This window comes from Bidens hawaiensis, unplaced genomic scaffold (genome assembly GCF_021521415.1).
Source record: "Bidens hawaiensis isolate Kalapana, Puna unplaced genomic scaffold, B.hawaiensis_p1.1 tig00023533_1, whole genome shotgun sequence".
NCBI classification, from domain to species: domain Eukaryota; kingdom Viridiplantae; phylum Streptophyta; class Magnoliopsida; order Asterales; family Asteraceae; genus Bidens; species Bidens hawaiensis.
In genome coordinates, this window is record NW_027493695.1 from 158,413 (window position 1) to 184,970 (window position 26,558).

At 37.2% G+C, this 26,558-nt stretch overlaps 2 pseudogenes across 1 annotated transcript; both read left to right on the top strand.

Moving 5' to 3' along the window:
- The first annotated feature begins 1,155 nt into the window (after positions 1-1,155).
- LOC143567669 (BIIDXI-like protein At5g11420 pseudogene) lies at positions 1,156-1,915 on the top strand (annotated as a pseudogene).
- A 12,604-nt stretch (positions 1,916-14,519) lies between these two features.
- Positions 14,520-15,943, top strand: LOC143567670 (GTP-binding nuclear protein Ran-3-like; annotated as a pseudogene). The gene is made up of 8 exons (XR_013141451.1): positions 14,520-14,591; positions 14,697-14,766; positions 14,906-14,962; positions 15,060-15,195; positions 15,259-15,348; positions 15,418-15,597; positions 15,688-15,765; positions 15,857-15,943. The product of XR_013141451.1 is annotated as a GTP-binding nuclear protein Ran-3-like (transcript).
- Positions 15,944-26,558: the final 10,615 nt, after the last annotated feature.

Genomic DNA, 26,558 nt, shown 5'->3' on the forward strand with positions numbered 1-26,558 from the left:
TCCAGAAGTTTGAAAAAACTGAAAAAGAATAAGTTCTAGCTTTTTTGCACGGATGGCGCCAATGAAGAAACACTAATCGACCCCGGGCAGATTACGGATAATCTGGGGGTTAAATAGATGTTTCCCACGAGGGTTGTGTCCGGCAAAGATGGTTGTTCTTCTGATGACCTGCAAAACAGACACCATGAGCTTGTCACTGAGAAGGGGGGGTACCTCCTTGTGACCACCCTCCGGCGTGAGAATCAGACTAGATTGCTCTTGAATATAAGTGTATATTAAGAGAAATAGCTAGAGAGCAGATATCAAATAATATATGGAGATATATGATAATGATACCGTTCCAAGGTGTTGGAGTATTTATAGCCGAAGGTAGGTTTCCAAGAAGGTACAGCCGGCTGAATAGTATTCCTGTTCTACCAACTGTGGGCTACGCACGTGCCATGCTGATGGTTGGTGGGTAGGCAGCGGCTGACAGTGACCAGGCCGGCTGTGTACTATTCCTTTTCCACCAACTGCAGGCTATGGACGTGCCCCGACAGGGGTTGGTGAGTAGGCAGCGGCTGATAGTGACTTTAAGTAGTAGAGCGTGCTGCCCGTCGTACTGTTGTCAGTGAGCTGTCGTAGCTTTGGTCAGATCTTTTGTCCATACCTTGGCAGGTACAGTACAAAAGATCCTCCAGTATCGTACGGACTGGCTCATTTGGGCGGGAGTATTCCCGGCTTTGGGCGGGAGTGTTCCCGGCTTGCTCATTCCTTCTTCAGGTGACATTACTGAATTATTTTGAGAGTTAGTGCCTTGTGCGTGTAGCCTTGCTGTGCGGGTAGCCTTCCCTGATGGCTAGTATCCGTAGCTGCGGGAACAGGCGGTGTCCGGTATAAAACATTTACTATTTCGTATTCTATTTTTATCTAAGCATCTATATTTTGTTCAAATTAAAAATTCAAAAAAAAATAAAAAATTAAAAACTTTTAATGTGGGGTAATTTTACTAATAATTATTGAATGGTGACCCTTTCAATTACAAATTCCAGCACTTTAATGTACATTGCCACACAAACTCAAGGTGTCATTGATGCATATGTATCATGTAATGGATGAAATATTGGCACATCATTATCTAATTAAATTATGTCACGTGTCACTATATAATATTTAACTTTAACTTACTATATAAACTTATATGTAGAGAACATACTTAAAAATGGAGGATTTGAAGAAGGCCCATATATATTTCCCAACACATCATGGGGTGTATTGGTCCCACCCAACATTGAAGATGACCATTCACCACTCCCAGCTTGGATGGTTGAGTCACTTAAAGCGGTCAAGTACATCGACTCGGCCCACTTCTCGGTCCCATAAGGAAGACGAGCCGTGGAGCTCGTGGCTGGTAAAGAGAGCACGATAGCTCAAGTTGCACGAACCGTTGTTGGGAAAACTTACCAACTTTTTTTCACAATGGGTGATGCTAGTAACTCATGTGAAGGGTCAATGGTTGTTGAGGCATTTGCCAATAGAGAAACCTTAAAAGTGCCATATGAATCCAAGGGTAAAGGTGGATACAAGCGTGCGGTTCTTAGGTTTGTCGCAACAAGTACGAGGACCAGGATTATGTTCTATAGTACGTTTTATACAATGAGGAGCGATGACTTTTCCTCGCTCTGTGGTCCTGTTATCGATGACGTGAAGCTTTTGAGTGTTCGAAAGCCGCGTAAACTTGCTTGAATGGGTTGGGTTTCGGATTAAGAGTGTTTGGAATGCCTAGAAGAGTGTTTTTTATTTAGTAAAGAATAAACAAGTTTTTTGCTTTTATATAACTAGTATATGATCATATGAGTAGTAATTAATATTTATAATACTATGAATGGTATATAAAGGTTGGTAATTGGAAATGGTGTGGTTTTGATTTCGTATGTAACTTTCTTTGGTATATGGAAGAAAAATGAAACATATTGTGTATTTATTCTCCTAGTAATTTTTTTTTCTTAACAGTTTGTGCAATTTCATGCATATATGTTCGGCCAATACGTGTTCTGAGCAAAAATAAGTTTGGGTTAATACAAGTCATTTTAAAGAAGTATCAATCTATTTGTGGTGAAGCGATCATTAATTGACCCATTGAGTAATTTGAGGAAATCCGAATTAGCCCATTTTAATTTAAGGTAATATATAATTTCTTTTTTCTTAAACCAACATTTTTTTAGGATAATGAGTTATATTGTCACCTATACAACATACTAATAATGTGTGAGAAAAACTAGTAGGTACAACATAAATGATAAAGAGCTAGATCGCTAACCACGTTCATACATGCATATAAAGATATTAAAAATTTCTTTTTGAAGATTTGATGTGAGTTGTGACCCATCTCGCCTACAGTTAGCCTCGTCCATTCAACGAACCTTAATTCTTATGTCGGATTGTCGGCATTCATGGCCGGGTCGGATCTGGCCACGTGGTACCCAGGGTAGCTATAGTTTAAGATGAATTATTTTTTTTGTATTTTATTAATTTTTTTTAAACGACCAATCAAAGAAATTTATTAATAAAGTAGAAGACGACATAGCAAGTTGCTAGAACGCCCCAAAACAATACTACAACATACCTTATTACATATATGTCCTCCCAACCCCCGTTACAAAAGATCAATGTCAAACACCCTTCATCTCTCCCATGTTAATCCCACATTCTTTGATCTATATTTAATCCACAAAAAACATAAAGCTTTTATTCGCCTAAAGCATTTTAAACATTAACCGGTGTCTCATCGAATACCACCTTGTTTCTCGTCTTCCAAAGGTACTAAATCGTTGTTAGACAAACCGCGATAAAACTTATCACATATATTTTATATAACCAAAAAAAACTACGATTAAAAAGGAGTGTGAGGTAAATATAAAAAATATTTCGTGTACACATCCCTTCTTAAACACACCATTATTTATACTTATGATGTGTACACCATTATTGGACGTCTTCTATCGAACGTTCCCATATTCAATATAAGAGAGGTAAATCATGTGTCACAAAGTAAACCGAGCGATGCCAGGATTTGATCCATAATTTTCCCAATAGATTTGTACCTCCTTACCACTTTGGCAATGATTGGGAATCCCACCTACTATTTATTTTTGCTTAGTACTTGCTTTCTTTTTCCTTTTTTCCTTTTTGTTTTCTTTTGTGTATTTTAACGGTTTGGACTTTGGAATATAAGTGGTACTAGTTTGAGGCCCGTGTATTGTAACATCCCGAAATTTCTAAAGTAATATTTATTATATTATTTTTTCGGGTGAAATAAACGAGTTAGTGGAACGATAATAATAGTAGCAAAATATGAAGACTTAGTAGGATAATTAGATGAGATTAGATATGGACCAAAAGGAAATATGGGCCTTCGGTCCATGGGCTTAAGGGAGTATAAATACCCCCGTAAACCCCAATCCTTTCCATTCCATCCATTTATCCATCCTAATCTCTACACACTCCAAAACACACACAACTCGAACAAAGATCCAAAGGCGAGGACCCGAGCTCGTTGGTGCTAGATCGTCGTGACGAACCAAAGCAACAAGACCAGCTCGTGTTCGTAGTTCGACCCATTTACGGTACGTTTATATCGAGAACTTGTTCGTTTAGGTTTGGATTAGTATAGAAATGATAGATCTGTGTTTGTATGGTAAAAACGAATCCTACAAAGCTAAACTTACAGAAAATGGATATGATTTGATGGGTTAATCGATTGATAAAAGAACCCGTAACCTATATGCCTAAATCGCACCCTTTAAACATCGATTTTAGGTCGATTTGATGGTTGGGGTTTGTAGGCGCTGTTCAGACGATTCCGTGGATACCTAAATCGAGTTATTTGGTTAAGAAACGAAGATGATTAAGGGATTTAAGGACGAACAGTACCTGCAGCTGGACAACTTCGCCTGCAAACTAAGTTCGCCTGATGAACTTCGCCTGCAAAGCTAAGTTCGCCTGATGACAACTTCGTTGCAAAGCTAAGTTCGCCGGATAACAACTTCGCCTGCAAAGCTAAGTTCACCTGATGAACTTCGCCTGCAAAGCTAAGTTCGCCTGATGACAACTTCGCCTGCAAAGCTAAGTTCGCCTAAGGTTTAACTTCGCCTAAAGCTAAGTTCGCATAAGGTTTAACTTCGCATAAAGCTAAGTTCGCCTAAGGTTTAACTTCGCCTAAAGATAAGTTCGCCTAAGGTTTAACTTCGCCTAAAGCTAAGTTCGCCTAAGGTTTAACTTCGCCTAAAGCTAAGTTCGCCTAAGGTTTAACTTCGCCTAAAGTCAAGTTCTATTAGAAAATAAATTAAAAACGATAAGTAAAAGTAAGCTAATACTAGGCCACCAGATTAAATCAGGCGAGTATTGATACGTGTAACTTATATAGTCAGCCGAGCTCAGTTAAAGAAGGGATTTACAACTATCGGAGGAAGAAGCAGAGTTCAGGTGAGTTTCTAGCCCCATTCCTTGTTATGTTTTCGGGGCTGTGTGCATACTCGATGTGTTGTTAATACATTTATCCTAAGTGATAAGTGTATGCCATATGTGATATATGTGATGGATATTAATGATTGCTTGTCGGTACGCGAACGATCTTCGAATATTGCGCGTACTGTCAGGTTAAAAATAAAGGTACGAATATTATATATCGAAGATGTATGAACATTACAAATGAATACTTGTCGGGGCGTGAACGATCTTCGGATATTGCACGTATCGACAAGGGGTATGGTTGTTACATGAATGATGTAAAGAACGCCTAGAGTGTTCTTATGCTATAATGTAATTATTGTATATGTGAAGTATGTGTATACAGGTACACGAATGGTATGTGAGTTCTACGTTCGACATAGTAAGTTAGGATGGCAAATCCCTCTAGCTTTTGTCGGACATAGACTCCGCTGGTGATGGCGTAGTTAAGGACTGCGGGCCTTATACGTAAAGTAGATGATAGACGTAAACGTAGATAGGGACGGTAGGCCTTATACGTGTTACAGATAATAGACGACAACGTAGTTAAGGACTGCGGACCTTATACGTATTATAGATAGGCATCAGCATAGGAAAGGACTGTGGACCTTATACGTGCTGTATCTGTATTGTGGTAGCATAGGGGAGGACTGCGGACCTCGTACATGCTATTGTTTAGGTTGCAACATAGGGAAGGACTGTGGACCTTGTACGTGTTGTGGATGTAGGATGGCATAGGAAAGGACTGTGGACCTTATACGTGCTGTATTTGTATTGTGGTAGCATAGGGGAGGACTGCGGACCTCGTACGTGCTATGGTTTAGGTTGCAACATAGGGAAGGACTGCGGACCTTGTACGTGTTGTGGATGTAGGATGGCATAGGGGAGGACTGCGGACCTCGTACGTGCTATGGTTTAGGTTGCAACATAGGGAAGGACTGTGGACCTTGTACGTGTTGTGGATGTAGGATGGTATAGGGAAGGACTGCGGACCTTGTACGTACCATAAATGGTGAACATAGGTAAGGACTGCGGACCTTTTACGTGTTCACGACCTTGAGTACAGGTATAGACGGCGGACTATGAACGTACTCTCGGTAGACTGAGGTTAGTGATTGTAGATATGTATGTATGTATGGTAGTAAGTATGTATGTAGAACTGAAGGGTAACTAGTTAGGTATGGATATGTATCTTCGGATATGTATGTATGTGTATGTATTGTATGGCGTCCGATTAACTAGAACTCACTCAGCGTAGCTGACTTTTAGTATGCACACAGGTGAGTAGAATGAGACAACTAGCTTGAGCGGGCACATGGTGGGCGAATAGGAGACTGGCATTTGAAGACTCAAGATGTTTTAATGTAATTGACGTTTATTTTGAAAGACAAGAATGTTTAAATAAGGCAAGTTTTGGATTGTTGTAACGTTTCATGAAAGTTTTTATATTCCGCGAAAGTTTTAATGAACTCTGATTTGTAAGAACTGTGTTTATGAGTAAATTCGATGCTAAAGTAAGGCTACCGGGTTCGGGGCCTTACAAGTTGGTATCAGAGCATAAGTTCGAGAGATTTATGCATCCTACATGCTTAGACTCGAACAGAGAATGAGATTTAAAATGAGAAAAAAAGAAGATGCCAGTTCAAGATAGCCATGTGTCACTCAAGCAAGCTCAGTAAAGGTAATGTGTATGGTAAATGGTGTATGTTAATGTTGGCTTATTTACTAAATGAAGAATGAGTGCAGGTTAGGGATAGAATTAATTGATCTTAACTGATTAACTGTTTAAGAGTATAAACAAGCATAAGTGAAATCATGAAGGGAAGTATGTAGAACCTGAGGAGTAACGCAAATAGTTAATTACACTTGATCAACGTCATTAACTACTTACTTACAAATCATGTGCTAAATAATTCCTGGAGTGATGACGTTTGTGTTTTCCCTTTTAGAATACTAATGGCTGGAGCTGGAGAAATTGTTGGAACTGGAGGTCGCACTGGACGTCGTGGCAGGCCTCGTCTTGTCCGGCAACCCTCGGTAGAAGAAGCTTCCAACACCGGAGACTAAGGAGGCGCAGCTGGAGGAAACTCGAGCAACAACGAAGGACATCAACTTGACCCTGTTGTTCTAGCTGCCATTGCCCAAGCTGTGGCAACTGCCATGAAGACTGGGAATCCCGAAGGATATGCTGGAAGAATTGCTGAAGGATCAGGAGAGAATGGTAGGAAGGATGGTGAGGGAGGGAAGGGTGACTCGAGTGAAGCTGGATCTGTCAAGGTCGGTGATGGAAAGAGAGGTCGAGGTGGGTGTAACTACAAGTCCTTCAAGGGATGCGACCCGCCGAAGCTGACTGGTTTGGGAGACGCAATCGCTACTCTTCAATGGATAACCACTATGGACAAGATTATCCGCATTAGCGAATGCCGTCCCGACCAAGCTGTGGGTTATGCTACTCAGTCATTTGAGGAAGAAGCTATGTATTGGTGGGAAAGTGTGGAGTAGAGAAAGACTAGGGATGAGATCAAGGCGTTGAGATGGGACGATCTAAAAGAGTTGGTGATGAAGAAGTTTTCTGCAGATGCCGAGGTTGAAAGGACGGAGATGAAGTTCCTGAATTTAAAGGCCGGTATGATGACGCATCGTGAGTATACTACTGAATTCAACCGACTAACTAGGTTGGTGCCTGATATGGTTGACACTGAGGTCAAGAGAATCAAATGTTATGTGAGGGGATTGCCACAAAAAGTCCGCATGTTAGTCAGGGCAAATAAACCTGCTACTTTTGACTCTGCTGTTGAACTTGCAGAAGTGGTTTATGCTGACCTGGCTGGGGACGATGTGGTGGTGGAGGAAAATAAGGAGAAGAAATGGGCTACCTCTGCTAAGCGGTCTGGCGAGATGGTGACAACAACTGATGGGAGGAAGGCCAAGGTTGGGAACAAGGATGCATGTAAGACGTGTGGGCAAGTGCACCAGGGAGAATGCAGGACTGGGACAGACAGGTGCTATCGGTGTGGAAAGAGTGGGCATTACTCTCGAGAATGCCCTGATCGTCCAAAGTGCTTCAAATGCGGAAAAGCTGACCACATGGCTAGGGATTGCAAGGAATCAGGGGCGGGAGGTGCGAAAGGATAAAGACTTGGGGAAACTGTAGAGAGGAACACTTGATGAAAGAATAATTGCTCATGCAATGGTTTTATTAAATTACATTTGCTTAAGAACTTGTTTTGTGTTAAGGTTTAAAACTTATGTTTATCAGTGATGTGTAATATATTGAGTTTGGTTATGAATGATTATTATGTTATGATGAAATGTTGTTTTAGACAATAGTGTTAAAAGTACTAATCGAAGCCTTGGAAGGATGAGATGAGTCTTGGTACATCGAGGGTCTCATGGACAAGCTACCTTAAATAGCTAAAACACATGACCACCATTCGATGGCTGCAAAGTCGGGAGTAAGAAGGATAACTCAGAAAGCAAAGGTGATTCAATAAAGTGTGCGATTATAAAGAAAAAGGTATTCCTTTTACAAAGGTATTCCTTTTAAAGAAATAAGCTAGGTTTCGGGGACGAAACCTCTTTAAGGAGAGAAGACTTGTAGCATCCCGAAATTTCTAAAGTAATATTTATTATATTATTTTGTCGGGTGAAATAAACGAGATAGTGGAACGATAATAATAATAGCAAAATATGAAGACTTAGTAGGATAATTAGATGAGATTAGATATGGACCAAAAGGAAATATGGGTCTTCGGTCCATGGGCTTAAGGGAGTATAAATACCCCCTTAAACCCCAATCCTTTCCATTCCATCCATTTATCCATCCTAATCTCTACACACTCCAAAACACACACAACCCGAACCAAGATCCAAAGGCGAGGACCCGAGCTCGTTGGTGCTAGATCGTCGTGACGAACCAAAGCAACAAGACCAGCTCGTGTTCGTAGATCGACTCATTTACGGTACGTTTATATCGAGAACTTGTTCGTTTAGGTTTGGATTAGTATAGAAATGATAGATCTGTGTTTGTATGGTAAAAACGAATCCTGCAAAGCTAAACTTACTGAAAATGGATATGATTTATTGGGTTAATCGATTGATAAAAGAACCCGTAACCTATATGCCTAAATCGCACCCTTTAAACATCGATGTTAGGTCAATTTGATGGTTGGGGTTCGTAGGCGCTGGTCAGACGATTCCGTGGATACCTAAATCGAGTTATTTGGTTAAGAAACGAAGATGATTAAGGGATTTAAGGACGAACAGTACCTGCAGCTGGACAACTTCGCCTGCAAGCTAAGTTCGCCTGATGAACTTCGCCTGCAAAGCTAAGTTCGCCTGATGACAACTTCGTTCGAAAGCTAAGTTCGCCTGATGACAACTTCGCCTGCAAAGCTAAGTTCGCCTGATGAATTTCGCCTGCAAAGCTAAGTTCGCCTAAGGTTTAACTTCGCCTAAAGCTAAGTTCGCCTAAGGTTTAACTTCGCCTAAAGCTAAGTTCGCCTAAGGTTTAGCTTCGCCTAAAGCTAAGTTCGCCTAAGGTTTACCTTCGCCTAAAGCTAAGTTCGCCTAAGGTTTAACTTCGCCTAAAGTCAAGTTCGATTAGAAAATTAATTAAAAACGATAAGTAAAAGTAAGCTAATACTAGGCCACCAGATTAAATCAGGCGAGTATTGATACGTGTAACTTATACAATCAGCCGAGCTCAGTTAAAGAAGGGATTTACAACTATCGGAGGAAGAAGCAGAGTTCAGGTGAGTTTCTAGCCCCATTCCTTGTTATGTTTTCGGGGCTGTGTGCATACTCGATGTGTTGTTAATACATTTATCCTAAGTGATAAGTGTACGCCATATGTGATATATGTGATGGATATAAATGATTGCTTGTCGGTACGCGAACGATCTTCGGATATTGCGCGTACTGTCAGGTTAAAAATAAAGGTACGAATATTATATATCGAAGATGTATGAACATTACAAATAAATACTTGTCGGGGCGTGAACGATCTTCGGATATTGCACGTATCGACAAGGGGTATGGTTGTTAAATGAATGATGTAAAGAACGCCTAGAGTGTTCTTATGCTATATGTAATTATTGTATATGTGAAGTATGTGTATACAGGTACACGAATGGTATGTGAGTTCTACGTTTGACATAGTAAGTTAAGATGGCAAATCCCTCTAGCTTTTGTCGGACATAGACTCGGCTGGTGATGGCGTAGTTAAGGACTGCGGGCCTTATACGTAAAGTAGATGATAGATGTAAACGTAGATAGGGACGGTGGGCCTTATACGTGTTACAGATAATAGACGACAAAGTAGTTAAGGACTGCGGACCTTATACGTATTATAGATAGGCATCAGCATAGGAAAGGACTGTGGACCTTATACGTGCTGTATCTGTATTGTGGTAGCATAGGGGAGGACTGCGGACCTCGTACGTGCTATGGTTTAGGTTGCAACATAGGGAAGGACTGTGGACCTTGTACGTGTTGTGGATGTAGGATGGCATAGGAAAGGACTGTGGACCTTATACGTGCTGTATTTGTATTGTGGTAGCATAGGGGAGGACTGCGGACCTCGAACGTGCTATGGTTTAGGTTGCAACATAGGGAAGGACTGTGGACCTTGTACGTGTTGTGGATGTAGGATGGCATAGGGGAGGACTGCGGACCTCGTACGTGCTATGGTTTAGGTTGCAACATAGGGAAGGACTGTGGACCTTGTACGTGTTGTGGATGTAGGATGGTATAGGGAAGAACTGCGGACCTTGCACGTACCATAAATGGTGAACATAGGTAAGGACTGCGGACCTTTTACGTGTTCACGACCTTGAGTACAGGTATAGACGGCGGACTATGAACGTACTCTCGGTAGACTGAGGTTAGTGATTGTAGATATGTATGTATGTATGGTAGTAAGTATGTATGTAGAACAGAAGGGTAACTAGTTAGGTATGGATATGTATCTTCGGATATGTATGTATGTGTATGTATTGTATGGCGTCCGATTAACTAGAACTCACTCAGCGTAGCTGACTTTTAGTATGCATGCAGGTGAGTAGAATGATACAACTAGCTTGAGCGGGCACATGGTCGGCGAATAGGAGACTGGAATTTGAAGACTCAAGATGTTTTAATGTAATTGACGTTTATTTTGAAAGACAAGAATGTTTAAATAAGGCAAGTTTTGGATTGTTGTAACGTTTCATGAAAGTTTTTATATTCCGCGAAAGTTTTAATGAACTCTGATTTGTAAGAACTGTGTTTATGAGTAAATCCGACGCTAAAGTAAGGCTACCGGGTTCGGGGCCTTACATGTATTACACAGATAATTGTTGAAAATTTTAAACTTTGACCATTAAATGAAATACTGTCAACAAATTGATCATATATTGTTAATACAATTACAATTAAATTAAAATTACATAAATTACATAACTAAGGTGCTTTTTGTTTTTGAAGACAAAAATTGTCTGCAATCCGATTTCATCTGATTTAATGTCTGCAACTGAAGATGTGCTCTGAATGTCTGCAATCTGAAAATATAATACTGTTTGTTTTATAAACTGAATATCGTCTGCATAAGCTGAATATTAGTTACTTGTCATATATATTAAAGTAGATAAAAGGCATTTAACGTTTGTAGATAGCAAAAATAATTGGTAGTGGTGTATGAACTATGGAAGTGAATGGTGGTGGACGATTGTGCTAGGCGGTGAACGGTGGGTGGTGGTGGTGATGAACGGTGGTGGTGGTGATGGCGCGGACGGTGGGTGGTGGCGGTGGCGGTGGCAGGTGGTGGTGGATGGTGGTGGTAGTGGACGGTGGTTGTGGCCGACGGGGGTGGTGGTGGGTGGTTGACGGTGGTGGTGGCGGACAGTGGGTGGTTGTGGTGGCGGACGGTGGATGGTGGTGGTGGTGGACGGTGGTAGTGGGTGGGGGGTGGCGGCGGACGGTGGTGGGGGTGGCGGTGGCGGCGGACGGTGGTGGTGGGTGGCGGTGGCGGCGGACGGTGGTGGTGGGTGGCGGTGGCGGCGGACGGTGGATGGTGGTGGTGGTGGCGGATGGTGGGTGGTGGTGGTGTTGGACATTGGGTGTTGGTACTTGGTATGATGTTAAGAAGTGTGAAGATGTGTGAAGATGATGAAAAAAGCTTATTTTTTAAGACCATAAAAGCAATTTTCAGATCTTTTATTTTTTTTAAAACAAACAGTCCTCAAGAGCTTATGTCTGCGCGCCTGCAGACATAGGCTCCTTGCAGACCTTATAAGCAAAAACAAACGCAACCTAAGATTACACAAATATGTTACAAATATGTAAAAACTTCCTTTTACACTACATTTGTGATTGTATTAGCAGGTATACATTATTTATCAAAAATAAAAATTTTTAGTACATGTCTGTTTGTAACTCTTAATAAAGTAACATATAGGCCTGTTTATAACTCTTAATATAGCTATATATAGTTTTCTGGGTGACAAAAAGGTTTTCCAAGTACATACCAACTCTAGATAAATGATACTATATATCCATGATACTAATAAAAAAATATTCATATACATAAAATATCATAGCTTTTATTCAATAAATATGATGTCATTTGAGAACATCTGCTCATGTTTAAAAAAAAACATGATTATCCTAAAAATCATATACCTGAACTTTGATAATATAATTATCTCGAGAATCTTTTCAATTTGAAATTGATTAATTATGATAAATTTGTTGTCATTAATAAATTGTGTATGAAAATTTTTAATTGACTTTATATTTTATAATTAAAAATTGTATAATCAAGCAACATAAAAACCGAAAATTTAAATATAACATGATTTGTTTATTTCGTATGAATGTAATTGCCAGAAAAATGAAAAATACATACTAAAATTAAAACCATGTTCAAATAATAGTGATTATTTTGAGTTAAAAAGAATATTAGAAGATTTAAAGTTGCATAAAATGAATGTAATGATTCTTATTTATAATCGTTGAAAATACGACTGCCACTTTTACCCGTAACATGAAACCCAACTCAAGAAAACTCGTACCTAAACCCAAACTAACCTGACCCGAGAAACTCGAACCCAAGGAAATACTAACCCGGACCTGAACCGAAGTAATTTGGGTTGGTTCTTGGGTCCGAATTCTAGGTTTCGGGTCAATCCAAAATTTTTTAGTTTTAAAATCATATGTATTTTTAGGTATTAAAGGCTAAACTTTAGCCGCTGACGTTAACATAATTTAGTCCAAGTTGATTGTTCTCATTACACATATTATGAATCGAATGTTTATTGTTTATTATTTTGAATATAAACCATAATAAACACTTTAATTAACAATTCAAAATTCACTAATCGTCTCTTGTCAATATGGAGAATACTTCTTATATGTAGTAATGGATTTAGTTGAAATAAACCTATAATTTTAATGTCATGTATTGAAAGGACTTGAAAGATAAGGACCATATATGAAAATTGGTTGAAAAAAAAGGTGAGGATGACTATTGTATTGACAAGTGGCAAAAGTGGTAGACTTTTATTAGAATAAATAGATATCGTGTGGATCAGGTTAGGTCATATAACATGTTGAAAGAGGCCAGGGTTAAATTTGGTGTGGTATAAAACGAGTAGTTAAGAAAAATAGGTCACATTAGTTCGGATTAAAACAATTGGGATCAATTAAATTAAGTTTATGAAAAAAAATGCTCCATAATATTTTTCTTATTTTACTGAAAGCGGAAAGAGATCGTGAAAGAAAACTAAAACGTGTTTTGAATTTCACGTAAACAGTTGATAACTACGAGCTTTTGAAAAGGCTTGATCGGACGATGGATATGACGTGTGAGGTTAAAGTTGTTTTGCTATGCCCGGTATCACCAATGCATTGTTAGAGTATTCACATTTAATTCCCTATCTCTAAATTTAAAGTTACACAAAAAATAACCATATTTTTTTCTCATTTCAATTAAATAATACTTTTATTATACCTTTAATATTTTCATTTCACTTTTCTTCACTCACAACCACTTTCAAAGTAAATTAAAAAATTATACGATGTAAACATTAACTTTTTAAATATACATAAAAATCACTACATTTCTCTCTCATTCAATCAAAACACTCTAAACCACTCCTACATTATAAAAACTTCACTCACATAATATGATACATTGAATGTAAATGCTTTATACACATTATTACACATTAACTATTGCACAATGTATGGATAATATTAAATGAATATACTCTTTTTATTTGATTTTTTGGTTGTTTTGTATGTTTGAATAGATAAAAAGGTTAAATGAAATGATGAACACACGAATTGAACAATTTAATCATTCAATCCCAAATGAAAGAACTGCAACCAAAAGGTTAGTGGGCTTATAGGTCATAAACCGGTTTTGGGTTTCTGTCGTGTAGCTAAGTTGGTTAAGGAGGCGTAAGACTTGGAACAATAACCTAGAGGTCGTGGGTTCGAAACCGATCTTAAGCACCAACAGCCTTGGCGCTGAGTGAGACTAATTTACCTCTTACGTGTAGGACCTGGGACGGTCTAGCGTGGGCCGGTTTGCGTGTCCGGAACAACACGTTTTGGAACAATAAACCGGTTTTGGGGAAAAAACGGGTTTGGGGCAAGAGAAACCTTTTTTTTGTTTTTCTAGATCGGGTCAGTTTGAGAACCGGTTTGGCAAATTAGAAGAGGAACCGAAGTATGAACCGGCGGGTACGTTGGGTCAGTTTGGGAACTTGTTCGACTGATACCGGTTTTAGCTTGGTATCGACCGGTTCGGTTTTTATATACATCTCTAAATGGGCTCAAGTAAGGATAATGTTGGGCTTAGGCTATAGAAAATAAATCCAGCAAAGCCTTTTAGCGATCAAAATCAGACAAATTTACCATATATTAAAATTAATTAGTTGTATTTCTATAAATAATTTTGTTTTGTGCGTGAAAATAAGGCTAAAACTAGCGTTGTATTTAGGTTAGGGTATATTATATACACCCAGAATCTGTATCTATATATATTGATACCAAACTCATTCATTCATTCCAAACCTTCATCTGTCAATCTCTCCCTAGACTTTTAAGTTTTGAACATGGTACGTAACTATATATATATATCAACCGATTACATGTCTAATGTTTTCAAATCGTACGTCTTTTGTTTTTATGTTTCTAAGTTTTTGTCGTGGCTTTGTTTTTAGGCTTTGCCAAATCAGCAAACTGTTGAATACCCGAGTTTCAAACTCGTTCTTGTCCGCGATGGTGGAACTGGTATGGTTTTCGATCTTGTTACGAATATGTTGCGTAAAATATTATTATTGCTTGAGATTGCTATGATTAATGATGATATGTTTGTGATCAGTTTATTGTTTTCAATAGTTTTAATATATTGCTTTTGATAAATCTATAGGGAAAACTACGTTTGTAAAGAGACATTTGACTGGAGAATTTGAGAAGAAATACGAACGTAAGAATTTATAAAAAGATTTTTAGTTTTTGTAAGTTTATTTTATGTAACAAAATTTTGATTTAACAGTTTTCATATATTTTTTTATCATGTTTAGCAACAATTGGTGTGGAGGTTCATCCTTTAGATTTTTTCACTAACTACGGGAAGATTCGGTTTAACTGTTGGGATACCGCTGGCCAAGAGAGATTTGGCGGTCTTAATATTAGTAAGTAAACAAATTTTATGTTTTTGTAAATTATTATGATAATATTAATATTGGTGAATTAACACCTAACAATTTTAATGCATTGCAGCATTCATGGTCAGTGTGCTATCATCATGTTTGATGTAACCGCTAGGTTGACTTACAAGAACTTTCCAACGTGGCATCGTGACATAAGCAGGTTTGTGTTCATAGATTCTGTTATTGATTAGGTATTTTTGACATTTAACTTTTGTGTAAATGTTGACAGGGTGTGTGAGAATATTCCTATTGTGTTATGTGGAAACAAGGTTGATGTGAAGAACCGTCAAGTGAAAGCGAAACAAGTTACTTATCACCGAAAGAAAAACTTGCAGTACTATGAGATATCAGCGAAAAGCAACTACAACTTCGAAAAACCATTCCTCTACTTAGCCAGGAAACTTGCAGGGTAATTAATAATTTTTTTGTTAATTTTTATATGACCAAAAGACGGATTTGATGTGTTTTATTTATTTATTTATTTATTGTGGGTGGTTAGGGATGCGAATTTGCACTTTGTGGAGTCTCCTGCACTCGCTCCACCGGAGGTTCAGATCGATATGGTGGCTCAGAAACAGTAAGTTTTGCTTTTGACCAATTAAGTCTAATGGTTGTGTGATTGTTAATTGTGTCTATTTGCTTATGATGGATTATTGTTTGTTTTGTAGGCATGAGGCTGAGCTTGAACAAGCTTTAATTCAACCACTTCCAGATGATGATGATGATCTTTTTGAGTAGAGAGAAGATGGTTTTTAGCATATTTATTTAGAAAACAAAAGTATTCTTGTTTTTGTTATATGAATCTTATTATATGTAAGCACTTGAAAGAAGATACATTTTAGTAATTTCTATTCAAGGGTTGCATTAGCATCTCTATTTTGAACTATTGGCTTGTCTAGAGAATACTCGCATATTTGGATACTTTTTATATTTTTTTCTAAAACAACTTATTTCAAACCGACTTTGTTTTGGTGGATAATACAAAAATAGCAGAAAATGAAATCTAACAGCATCTGTTACGTTCTTAAGATCATACAAAATTGCAGCTGCAAACTTTGATATGCTTGCCATTATTTTCGGCTGGTGTTTCGTAATGCATTGCACTTTTAGACTTGCAGTAAACCTGTTATTGCCTATTTTCCTTCCCTTGTTCCATTCACGTTTTAAGCATTTCTTCATAAGTCGTTGATGTTATCGTGGTTTGTAATAAAACCAATTTGATATATAAGATGAAATGCATAAGCTAGTTCACAATCATCAGCAGGTATTTAAATCATGTTTTTGCCCATTCCCATTTCCCACTATTTGATTGCTATCTGGAACATAAAAGCAGTGTTATGTGAAACACATATTAATTAGTGCTTTTGTAAAAGACGAGATGCTTAAGCTTGAGCAAGTCCAAGAAAAAAAAAAGATGAAAGGCACTTAATTTACTTAACCCAAAAGTAATATATTTGTTGATCATATTTGAAGCATTACTTTTCTATACAAAAATATAAAAGAAACATGACCCGAACCTTTTTGATCAATCAACTGGCCGGACTCGTATATTAGAGTCAAGAATGTACTTTTTCATCCGGGATATTTTCTCTGAATAGTGAACATTGTGCCAAGAGATCCTTCACCTAGAAATTTAGTTCCCATCAAACTGTTTTCATAGAACAAATATATATATTTTATGGTAATTTTTTGTTTTAAAGTCTTAAGACTGTCCGCAACGAGAGGTGAAATACGGTGCACGGGGTGACATGGCAGGTGCACCCCAAACATGCAGCAATGGGGATTGTGGCATTTGAGGAGGGCGGGCGCCATAAAGAATGGGGCAAATGCTAGGGATGTTCAAAAGTATCCGAATCCGAATCCGTATCCGAATTATTCGACTATCCGTATCCGAAATATCCGAATTTTCGGATATCAGAATCCCGGATATCCGAAAAATTCGGATTCGGAAATCAATTTTCAGATTTTTCGGATATCCGAATTATCCGGTATTTTAATTTTAATATTTTTTTTTATTTTATATTATATTATACATACTAAGTAATAACAAAAAAAAAGTCATAAACAAGCACCGCAGCTCCTCAGCCTCCTCTTTCTCTCACACCACACTAACCATCGGTCATAACACCGCAAATTTTTCGGCGGCACCAGCAGATCCACCTTCGCCAACCATCGCATAACAAGAAGAGTCACGGCGCCACCAGCAGGTCCTGCACCACCGGTCCACCGTCGCCGGCCATCACATAACACAACCCGTAGCCATCCACCACCGTCCAGTCAGCCACCGTCGCGTCGCCGTCACAGCCGCCCTTTTAGGTTTGTTAATTACTTTGTTAAATCATTAATGGATTAACTTGTAATTTGGTTGGATGTTTAGTTTGTTGGATTTAGAAACTTGTTATTTGGTTGTTAGTATGTTTGATTTGTTGGATTTGGAAATTTGAATTTAACATGATGTATGGTTTTTATTATTAAAGGTTTTTTTTTTCGGATATTCGGATATCCGGGGTTCGGATATCCGAAGTTTCGGATTCGGATAGTGATTTGGTTCGGATATCCGGTTTCGGATATTCGAAATTTTGGATATCCGGTTTTGAACAGCCCTAGCAAATGCATCTTATGGTGGGTCCACCACTCCACTCACATCATTTTCTTTTTTTTTTTTCCTTTTTTTTTGTTCTAATGTTACCTATTATATACAATAATAATACCTAATATATATATATATATATATATATATATATATATATATATATATAGTACACACACTAGATTTAGACCCCGTGTATTACACAGGATGTATCAATGTTTAAATTACAGTTGATAATATGATGAAAATAAAAAAAACACAATTAAACGTAAACAATAAGTACATAATTATGTGTAAAAATGTACTTACATATAGGGGATGGTTATTTTGAGAACCATTGTGAGTTTTAAGAACTTTAAGAACTCAATTTTGAACCACACATTTAATTAAATGATTTGAAATATGTGGTTGAGATTAAATTTAATTAAAAAATGAAGCAGAAGAGAGAATAAGTATTTTCGATAATTACACAAGTTTAAACGTTAGTTACACATGTGTAAAAAGTCGATTCAGTGTGTAAAAAAATACCGTAATTTTTTGTACATCACTTACACTTACGTATTACACATGTGTAAAAAAATTCGAAATAAAAAATTGTTACATTGCGTTCTTTCGAGTTCTTAAAACTCAAAGTGGTTCTCAAAAGAAATCAATCCCTTACATATATACTTCTATCTATACTATATGTACAACGCAATTTTAATTTACAATTTACAAATTTAAAATTTTTTTCTCGTATACAACATTTGAAGTTTTGTCAAAAGTTTTCCCATGTTTATCTAATAATAACAACTTTAAGGTTGTGTTTGTTTTTGCTTTAAAGGTCTGCAGGAGGGTTATGTCTGCGGGCGCGCAGACATAAGTTCCTGAAGACAGTTTGTTTAAAAAAAAGAAAAAGATCTTAAAACTGCTTATATGGTCTTAAATAAGAAGCTAATAGCCAACATCTTCACACTTCTTAACATTCTTATCATCCTACCAACATACAATGTCCATCACCACCGCCACCCACCATGCGCCACCACCCACCACAACCCACCGTCCAACACCACCACCACCACCACCACCACCTACCATCCACCGTCGCCACCATCACCCACCGTCCGACACCACCACCACCACCCACCTTCCGCCACCACCACCGTCAACCACCCACCTTCCGCCACCATCACCGTCAACCACCCACCACCACCACCTACCGTCGACCACAACCCACTACCACCACCGCCACCCGCCACCACCATCCACCACCACCACCACCCATCATCCTCCACCATCCACCACCCACACCACCTCCTCCGGCCACAACCAACGTCCACCACCACCCACCGTCACCACCACAGTCCACCACCCACCACCACCGTCCATCACCACCACTACCCACCATCGGCCACCATCACCGTCCACCACCCACCACAACCATCCATCACCACCACTACCCACCATCGGCCACCATCACCGTCCACTACCCACCACAACCATCCATCACCACCGTTCACCGCCTACTACAATCCTCTACCACCAATCGTCAACCACCACCCACTTCCATTGTTCGTACACCACCACCCACTTCCATAGTTCGCACACCACTACCAATTATTATAACAATTTACAAACGTTAAATAACTTCTATCTATTGTGATATATATGATATGTTACTAATTTTCAGCTTATGAAGACGATATCTAGTTTATAAAACAAACAGTATTATATTTTCAGATTGCAGACCTTCAGACCACATCTTCAGTTGCAGACATAAAATCAGATGAAATCAAATTGCAGATAGTTTTTGTCTTAAAAAACAAACAACACCTAAGCCACATTTGCTTGCTACTTGGGATAATGCAACATGCAGTTGTTCACTGGAAAAATAAGGACATCAATGGACCAAATCAACTATAGAAAAAGACTTTCAGTGGCTCATATTCATTGTCATTGCAAAGCACACGACAATTGGAAATGGTCTCATTTGGAATTTGAAAAGAAATATTTTATCGGGAAAAGTCAAAGTAAATTTATGTATAAAAATAACTGTCTCATTTGGAATATAGCCTTTTAATTTAATAATGTATGTCAAATACAAGTATTAGGGGTGTGCATGAGTTGGTTTGGGGCGGTTTTGAGCAAAATCCATAACCATAACCGATATTTCGGTTAATGGATATCTGATGTGCGAAAATATATATATAAATATTAAACACAAGTTGCAACTAAGCTTTAAAAACCAAACAATCTATCCTAGTTCACACAAACGGCAATTGTACCGATCGCGTATAGCACAGATAAGGAAAGTCTGGATATCGAACTCGAAGACACGTGAAAATGTTTATAATTACAAAACTCTAACCAAGACTCACCAAAATATTTAATTAATTTATTTTAGAATTTAATTTAACTACTTAACTTAACTGAAAGAAAACTTTTAACAAAACTTTGAAAACTTTGGTTTAAATTCAATGAATAAAGACGTCTACCTAGGAATGAATCATGTTGATAGAAATAACAAGACAATGGATTGAAAATATTCACGACACGGATTATAAAAGATGACACAACTAAAACTTGTTTAAGAAAGTCAAATTACCTCTCAGTCTCTCTAACATCTCTAACTTATTTTAATTGATTTTAAAGAATAAACCGGAAAAACAATTATTAACGTGTTCAAATGTCGACTCACCTCTCGGTCTCACCGACACACTAGCCTAATGGAAACGAATACTACGCAACCAAGGATAGAGGAACAATTTAACTTAAACCAAATTAAACCAACTAATTGCACATAAACACTCAAACTTGACAAGACAAAAACCCGCTCTCGCGCGGTCTTAATTCTAACAAGTAAAAGCAATGAGACAATATTACTTCTTATCACCTCTCAGTTTCAAAGAAGGTTTATTTTAACTGATTTTAGATGATTATATTACCCACTTATCCCTACGGTTGTACACCCCGCAAATAAACCCTAAACACCAAGTAAAGAGTTTAACAAGCAATCAATTAATCAAAACCAATTCAATTAACTAATGCAAGAGGATTATAAGTAATAACAAATAAAACACAGCCATCACACACAATCTAATTTATGGTTTAGTTAAACTTTACATCAATAATTCAAGTCTTGAACATTAACAACCCATTAAACAAGTCTAAACTATTCAACAATCATCTATCCTAGGTAGAACAAACAAGTTTAGCTACTCATTGATTTTAGACAGCCATGTATACTTAAGAAAAACATCACAAACATCAACTTAAACATGATTAAATTCATTCAAGATCCAAACAATATCAATCACAAGACAAACTATCAATCAATTGCAAAACAATTCAAAGCAAAAGACCAAATCAATAAAGTTAGGGTTCTTGAAAAACAAGTAAAGTTTATGAGTGTTTTACTACCAAGTATGGCTGAGATTTATGCTTGTTATTGATCCCTAGCTGCTGCCCCGATGTTCCTCTTCCTCTCCAGCCGCCACAGCCACCGAACAGCCGCCTCCTTCTTCTCTTTTTTCTTTTTTCCCTTTGCCGACTGCTGGTTCCGATCGGAACTGCTGTCTAGGCTAGGGTTTTAGGGTTTTTTTGTTTTATTTCGGGATTCTTCAATGATTAATGGCTGGAAACTCTTGTTATTAAGTTAATATAATATTATAAAAGGCTTTTAAGATGTGGGCTTGGGTCGGGCCTTAACTTATAAGTTTGAAAGTTGCACAATTAAGCCCCTAAACTCTTCAATTTAACTCTTTTTTCCACCAAACTTCATAACTTACAAGAAAACAATCATCTTTGTAATATCAAGCATAAACAAACCATAAAACTTAATAATTAAACTAAAAAGTAATTAAAACATGATAAAAATGATACGGAAAGTAAGTGTGTTTCACTACATATCAATATCCATAACCATAACCGATCCATTATGGCGGTTTCAGTTAATCGGTTTTGAAGGTTATAACGAGTCGGGTTGGGTCGGTTAATCGTAACCAAAAAAATGTATCTACGCCTAAAAGTTTGGTACCAAATATTATAAAAAAATGACATTACATAGTCCAACAAAATATATAATCCATAATATTAATACCAAATATTTATAAAAAATGGCAACATATAATCCAACAATGAAATTCCAAGTTAATTTAATAACAAACGTTGAACCAAAACCATTAAAATGGCATATTCCGACCATATGTTCGATGGAAGTTAGCCTCAAACATATTGTTGGTTAAATAAATGGGTCGGTTCGGTTATGGCGGGTTTGGAATTATCTTTAACCAAAACCGACCCATATTTGGCGGTTTTTGAAAATTCATTAAACCGACCCACTGGTTATATCGGTTATCGGTTAAAATCGGTTCGGTTATGTCGGTTATGGTTCGGTTAAATGGTTATAGCGGTTAAGTTGCTCACCCCTAACATGTATCTACTTTACTTAAAATAGAGGAAAGAGATTCAAGACCATTAAGTCTTGACTTACAAGATAAACCATTATTGTTATCCAACCATATTTTCCCAAGATTATCATTTTCAAGTAAAAATGTAGTCGACCATCCTTTCACGAGAACAGTAAATTCTAGTATATTTTATAATATAATTGATGCTAAAGAAGATAGCATAAAAAATTTCAAAATAAAATAAATATATTTTGATGGAAAACAGTTCTCTCAGATAAACATATTAATAGATGCATGTGTAAATGAAAACTATATAAATTGTAAAATTACTATAGGTGAAAAACCCCGTTGCCTAATCTAAAAGCCCATTTTTTATCGTATGTTGAATCTCATATTTTTAAATGAAATCTTTGATATCAATATTTTAATTTTGATATGAAGAAAAGTATATATTTCAATATGGATATTATTGATTAAAATCTTTACTTAAAATAACTCGATATAAAAAATAAAAACAATCTACAAAATTTACACACATATAATTTTACTAATAAATTTTTTAATCTTAATCCTAATTAATGTAAATTAAAAAAAGTTTATGGCATGCAAATACAGCTTAGTATGTATTAACACACACGTATACAAATATTATTATTATTATTGTTTATTATTATTATTATTATTATTATTATCAACACTTTTGAAATTTATATTTTAGTTATTGTTTTGGAAAACTGTTTAGAATGAAATAATTTTCTCAAAAGGAAAGTAAATCAATTTATATGATAAATATAGAAAGGCTGACAACATAATATACACATAATTATATTAGTTTTGAATAGTAAATGGTAATTATATGACATGGTTTTATTTGATGAGAGCGGTTACTGTACAATAACCCCTTATCGTACAAACCGTATGGGACTAATCCAAGCGTCCGATCAAACATTTAAAACACGCGCCTCTATTCTTCAAAAAGGGTATGATCGTCAATTAGTCTCCATTAATCTCTCTAAAATCACTCCCAATATCCCGACGACGAAAGCGTATAAGAAATAATCAACCTCTAAATCAATTGATACAGGCGACGAAAGAGTATTCGCAATAATTAACCTCTAATCAACTGAACTATACTACATTCAGTCGTACCGAAGATGAATAAACAGAAGAACCCTAACTCATCTGCTTTGATGAAGGAACGAAAAACAAAGCAAAGACAAGATAAAACTTCATATTACTGAAAAATCAGGTGTTTGTTTATCATTGATGTAATCGTTTCAGGTTCTAGAGAGATTTTAACCGTTGTTTTTGTGAGCGTTTGACAAAAATGTGTAACTGTAATAGTTTTATGTTTTAATTTTAGGTTTTCTTGTATGATTTATTTTCAATTATTTGTTATTACAATGTCAATTAATTTGTGATTGCAAGCGTTTAGGATAATTGCAACATACGACTCTGTCTAATCAATGTGAGTGTAACTATGAGCGTTTAGTAAGCGTGTTTGTGATGACTATACAACTGGATCTGTCCAATTAGCCTTGTGCGTTTGATGAGCGTTTGACTAGCGTTTAGTAACCTTGTTTGTTATGACTGAAAAACTGGATCTGTATCTAGACTTGTGCGTTTGATGAGCGTTTAGTAACCTTGTTTGTGTTGACTGAACAACTGGTTCTGTATCTAGGCTTATGTATTTGATGAGCGTTTGACGAGCATTTGACTAGAGTTTGGTGAGCTTGTTTGTGATGAATGAACAACTGTTATGTATCTAATCTTATGCGTTTGATGAGCATTTTGAAGTTTTATAACATCTTAGTTTTATGTGTCATTAAGTTAAGCGAAAGGTTAAAACAAAACAAGCTGATGCCGGACTGAAAAAGCTTAAAACAAGACATGTTGAAGCAAACTATGATTCGGACTTTGAAGTTCCAATCAACAAGTTTTATCAAAAAAGAGGAAAGAGGTAGAAGATAGTAGTTCTGACTCAGACTTTCAAAAACCAAGAAATAAGGTCTTTAAAGAAAAGAAGCCAGCTGAAAGGGTGCAAAGAAACCTTTTGTTGAGTTTATAGATAGAAAGTTACGAGTCAGATTTGCACCATTTAACACTGTGGATGCAGTTACTGCTATGAACTCTGACCAAAAAGAATTTTTGGAAAAAATGGGATTTGGGTCAATATTAAGATTACAAGTAAGCCAAACTCCCAAGATGTTAGGGCATTGGTTGTTGATGAACCATGATCACTGGTTTAATGAATTGAACATCGGCAACCATACTATTAAGATAACAGCAACAAAGGTTCATGAGGTGTTGGGTATACCAATGGGTGATATACCCGTTTTAGGCAGGAGTAGACCAAGTTTGGGGGATGATGCAACAACGGATCTGTTCAAGAAACAATTCCTGACTACAAGAATAAGTATATATCATGTGAGAGAGAAGTTGACGGACGATCAAGGAGTTGGTGAGTTGTTTAAAATTAATTTCCTTGTGTTATTCAACACATGTATAGGATTTATCACAAAATCAACAACAATCAACTAACGATTCATCACCGCAATCGACAAAGTCTCCGATATCCCAAATATAGACTGGTGCAGTTATGTAATTGACAACCTGAAGATGAAAAAAGAAGAATTGAAGCATGTCAATCAGCAATACAACAGTCCAATCACCTTTCTTGTAATGCTTTACACCCATGAGTTCCAGAAGAGATATGGTCCGTTTGGGGCTCCGGTGACAACACCAGCAGTCAACTACATAACATCAACAACTCTAGCAAAGATGGAGAGATATTTGTATAATAATGGACCTCCTTTAGATTATGATTCTGAAAAACGAGGAATACGCTCCTGCATATGAGAATGTTGATATGATTGGTGTTGAAGCTGATGCTGGAAAAGCTGCTGATGCTGCTGCTGATACTGTTGATGTTGAAACTACTACTGGTAAAGATGATGTTGCAGCTGCTGGTGAGATTGCATCTACTGGTGACAAAATAATTCCTGAGGCTGCTGCTGATAATACAGTTGCCATTGCTTTTGCTGATAAACCTGCTGATGCAGTTGGTGAGGCAGTTGCTGGTGACAAAGCGATGCATCAGCCTGATGCAGATGGTGACAACCAAAAACAAGGTAACAAAAACTTGCTATTTTCATCTAAAAAACTCTCTAATGTGTATTTCTTCTAATGATACATTTATAACATAACATCTATCAGGGACAGATGGTGGAAGTGAAACAGAAACAGATAATGCCGATCACAATGCCGAAGGCGAATTTGATGATGATGATGATGATGATGATGACATTGGGGAGTTTGCAAATGCCATTGGGAGCAACACGCAAGAGCTGGCCGACTTTTATCTACCCCCACCTCAGCTGTTTGGGATATCTGCTTACCTACCAACAAAATAAACAAAGGAAGAGAAGGTGAGACGTTTGATTTATTGAAATATCTTAAATCAATCAATAACTATATTTTCATTTTATAGTCTTGGAATAAGGCAATGGATAAAAAGATGGAGAAATTTGAAAAACTTTGCTCGGAGATGAATGAATTGGTCCGTGAAGGAAAGAATAAGAATATATCTAATTACAAGATCTTTGAAAGATGATGTGAATGGGAAGAAAGATTCAACAAAAATGTGGTTCCCAAAACACAAGAAGGTGAGACCATGAAAACCAACACACTCCTTATTTTATGTGAGAAAACAATCTTATTCTCTTTCAAATTTCAACCATATGCACTCATTTAAAAATATATATTTATATATATCTTTGAAAGTTCCCACTTCTTATCTAGCTGCAGCAATTGATTCAGTTCATTCAGATGTTGTCGTTGGTGATGCAGTAGTGTTGGTGCATGAATGTCAGTAGTTCATAGTCTAGTGTCTGTAATCGAGTCTGTAATGATATTTATGTTTTTGTATAAGCGAAGTTGTCAACAAGTTCGCCTAGGCGAACTTGTTGAATAAGCGAAGTTATGAACAACTTCGCCTGAACATATCAGGCGAAGTTGTCGTGTATATAAATACAAGCTTACGGCTTGGTTTATGTTGGTTAATAAGTTAGTCGTTTTGAGTCGATCGAGTTGACGAGAGTCTGTATTAGTGATTCATATCACGTGTGTTCGGTTATCAATATAACGTGTTCGTTTATCGTATCGTGTTTGTTTGATTTGCTTTCTACACTCGTAACGATCTACGCAGGGATTCCGCACCTGAGTAGACCGCGATATCTCGTGTGATCCGTCCAGGGAACCTACAATCACAATTACACTTTTAACCCTAGTGTTCAGAAATCTGTTGATTTTGAGGTTGCTCAGACAGTGCCAATTAAGGTAACTGTTAAAGAACCAAATGTTAGTAGAGGCGAAACAAGTTCGCCTGTTTCA